We start from the raw sequence: 3,946 nt of genomic DNA on the forward strand, positions 1-3,946 counted from the left end.
AAAAAAAAAAGTAAATTCAGGCGGGTTACAAACCGCCAAAAATACGTATTGAATACGTATGGTGTAGGAAGGGGCGGTTGCTCGCACCCCCCTCACCTATACGTAGTCAATGCGTACAGATGGCGGCGCCCTTTCTACATGGGCGCCCGCCATCTTTGCGTATCGGACGCACAGCGCCAGGACGCATCGCGCCGCTGCTGACGTAGCGAGCGCGCCCCTGGCGCCTCGCTCGTCGCAAACGCGACGCAACAGAAGCTCCATTTTGGAGCTTCTTTTTCGGTCCGCGCGGGAGTCGGGCCGTCTGAAGGCTCCGGCTCCCCCGCGGACCTTCTGGCGGCAGCGCCAGCCGCTGCAAAGCGGCGGTCTGTACCCCGCCTAGATACAAGAATCGGTATGAGTACCTTGTTCGATCTCTTGTCTCCATGATCTAGGCTAGAATTTGGTATTTTTAAGGTTATTTTAAATTACCACATTAATTGGAGTAAATATTATACAGGTTTTCAGAAAGACATCAGGGAAAAAAAATTATGTCCAGGAATGGATTTTTTCTCCCAAAAGTATATTCATCTATTCTAGGGTATTAGCACACAGCTAAATAAAGCGACTTACCACTCTGAATTCAAGCCAATTTGGGCTGTCCCCTTGCATTATTACATGGCTTTTGTCCCCAAAAACTGCCATCCAGGTACAGCCCAGCTCCAATACTGGTCCTGAACTCGTTCTACTTTCCGACTTTAAAAAAATGGGTTCAGGGAACCAGTATTGGAGCCAGGCTGTACCCAGATGGCAGTTTGGGGCAAGCATTAAACACAGGAGAGCCAGCCCGAATATGCCGTGTGATAAACTTCAGAATCATACCAACAACCTAAGAAGAAGAAAGAAGGGGGCAGGGAGATGACATTGACTTCCATTTTTAACCGTGTTCCCCAGCTTTCCACTATCCACCCCTCCAACTATTAAGGAGGGAAAATGGAATGGAATACAATTGGCTTAGGAGCCTACTCTTGGAAGTACTGTTTTTCTAGACTTCCATGAAATTCTGGACTAGGAGGGCAACCTGCACAGCAGGATCATCTAGGAGGCCATCAAGAGGTTTCCAAACAGTAATGCTGCCACTACCATAGTTACAAAGGATTCACAGAGCAGCAATAGACGACTGATCAGATGAAGCAATAGAGACTGATTGAGGGAAGAAGGCATGTTCAGTTTAGCCCTTTGTTTTTTCAGTGAAAACACCAGTGCCATCCCCAACCCAAAACACTTTCAAATTAGAAAGCCCACCATGCCTTGCTAAGGCCCGTGTCAGTTAAATAGGACTTTTGCTTTAACTAACATGGTCTTAAAAATATTTGCTGCCCAACAAATTTCTACCTGTTTCCTATTAGAATTGCAATATGCTGTGAATTGCACGTGTTAAACTTCCTCAAACCATTTCTTGGCATATGTGAGATGACCCGCCGTGTAGGTGTGAACCTAGGAATCCACCTTAAGTTGGAAATGACTTGGAGGCACACAAAAATGTGAGATGGTAAGGAGCGACATTTTCAATTTCTCAGGAATGAGCTGGGTTTTCCCTACATTTTCTGCCTCTGTTCTAGCTACTGAGAATGTTGTTATATTTTGACAGAGGCAACAAAGAGCAACAACCAACAAACAGCGGCGAAAAGGCGTGCTTAATGCTCAGTTTATGGCAGTCTACTGTGTTATGTGGGACAAATTGAATGGTGGGGAAAAGGTTTTAATTAGTTTGCACTTCTGCACAAAGCTTCTTTTGATTAAAAACCACAAACAAAAAATTATGGTGGGCAATGGGAGTCTATCTGGACATTGAATCTAATTTGCCCTGAAACTATTCCCGTCCAGTGGGCCTTTGGTATCCACTAGGATTTGGTTCCGGATCCCTGTGGATACCAACATCGTGGACCGCTCAAGTCCCATTAAATACCATGGCATAGTTAAAATGGTTGTTCTTACATAAATGGCAAATCCTGTTTTGCTCATGATTTTTTATTTTAACACATTTTCAAGTCGTTCTGCTGAATCCATGGCTTGGAGGGTGTCCTGTCCTATGCACCACATCCTATTTCAGCTGGGCTCTAGGAAATGGAAATGTACATCGGCACCAGCAGGTGCTGTTGTTGCCAATGTTGTTGGTTCACAAAATTTCTTTATTATAGATTACCCAAACTAAATCTTTCCAAATTGTCCCATTGTTGTTTCTGTTGACATAATGATGGTGCTTTTTAAAATGATTAATTTCCAATTTATTCTATTCATTTTTAAATAACAAAATACTTCACTTCATGCATAAGTTGTTGTAGAGTTAATTTGGGAAAAACATCTTCCATGCCAAAAAAGAAAAAAAGGGGAAGGGAAAGGGAAATGAACAGGGTATGCAGGAATATAAGAATATAAAAGCACATTTCAAAAACTTAACTGAAAAAAAAGTAAATTCTGATACAGAAATCGGTATGAGTACCTTGTTCGATCTCTGTCTCCATGATCTAGGCTAGACATTTGGTAATTTTAAAGGTTATTTTAAAATTACCACATTAATTGGAGTAAATATTATACAGGTTTTCAGAAGCACATCAGGGAAAAAAAATAATGTCAAGGAATGGATTCTATCTCTCCCACCAAGTCATATTCAATTCCTATTCTAGGGTATTAGCACACAGCTAAATAAAGCGACTTACCACTCCTGAATTCAAGCCAAATTTGGGCTGTCCCCTGGCATTATTACATGGCTTTTGTCCCCAAAACTGCCATCCAGGTACAGCCCAGCTCCAATACTGGTCCCTGAACTCGTTTCTACTTTCCGACTTTAAAAAATGGGTTCAGGGACCAGTATTGGAGCCAGGCTGTACCCAGATGGCAGTTTGGGGGACAAAAGCCATGCAATAACACCAGGGAGCAGCCCGAATATTGCCGTGTGATAAACTTCCTAGAATCAAATACCAACAACCTAAAGAAGAAGAAACTGAAGGGGGCAGGGTCCAGATGACATTGACTTCCATTTTTAACCCTCCTGTGATTCCCCCCAGCTTTCCACTATCCACCCCTTCCAACTATTAAGGAGGGAAAATGGAATAGGAATACAATTAGGCTTAGGAGCTCTACTCTTGGAAGTACTGTTTTTCTTAAGACTCTCCATGAAATTCTGTGACTTAGGAAGGGCAACCTGCACAGCAGGATCATCATATGGAGGCCATCAAAGAGGTTTCCAAACAGTAATGCTGCCACTACAATAGTTACAAAAGGATTCACAGAAGCAGCAATAGACAGACTGATCAGATGAAGCAATAGATAGACTGATCTGATGGGAAGAAGGCATGTTCAGTTTAGCCCTTTGTTTTTTCAGTGAAAACACCAGTGCCATCCCCCAAACACAGAAACACTTTCAAATTAGAAAGCCCACCATGCCTGTCTAAAGGCCCTGTTTCAGTTAAAATAGGTACTTTTGCTTTAACTAAACATGGTCTAATAAAAATTATTTGCCTGCCCATCCAAATTTCTACCTGTTTCATATTAGTAAATTGCAATATGCTGTGAATTGCAGAGGTTAAACTTCCTAAACCATTTCTTGGCATATGTGAGATGACCCCGTGATAGGTGAACCTAGAATCACCATAAGTTGGAAATGACTTGGAGGCACACAACAACATGTGAGATGGTAAGGAGAGACATTTTCAATTTCTCAGGAATTGAGCTGGGTTGTTCCATACATTTTTCCTGCATCTGTTCTAGCTACATGAGAATGTTGTTATATTTTGACAAGAGGCAACAAAGAGCAAACAAACAAACAAACAGCGGAGAAAAGGCGTGCTTAATGCTCAGTCTGGTCTGACTCTAATTGGAAGACGCACTTCAGAATGCCGCGCGCTGTTTTTAAAATGATAGCTGACGAGCTGCGTCCCCATCTTTCTCGGCAAAACACTCGGTTCCG

The sequence above is a fragment of the Sceloporus undulatus genome, chromosome 2 (genome assembly GCF_019175285.1).
Source record: "Sceloporus undulatus isolate JIND9_A2432 ecotype Alabama chromosome 2, SceUnd_v1.1, whole genome shotgun sequence".
NCBI classification, from domain to species: domain Eukaryota; kingdom Metazoa; phylum Chordata; class Lepidosauria; order Squamata; family Phrynosomatidae; genus Sceloporus; species Sceloporus undulatus.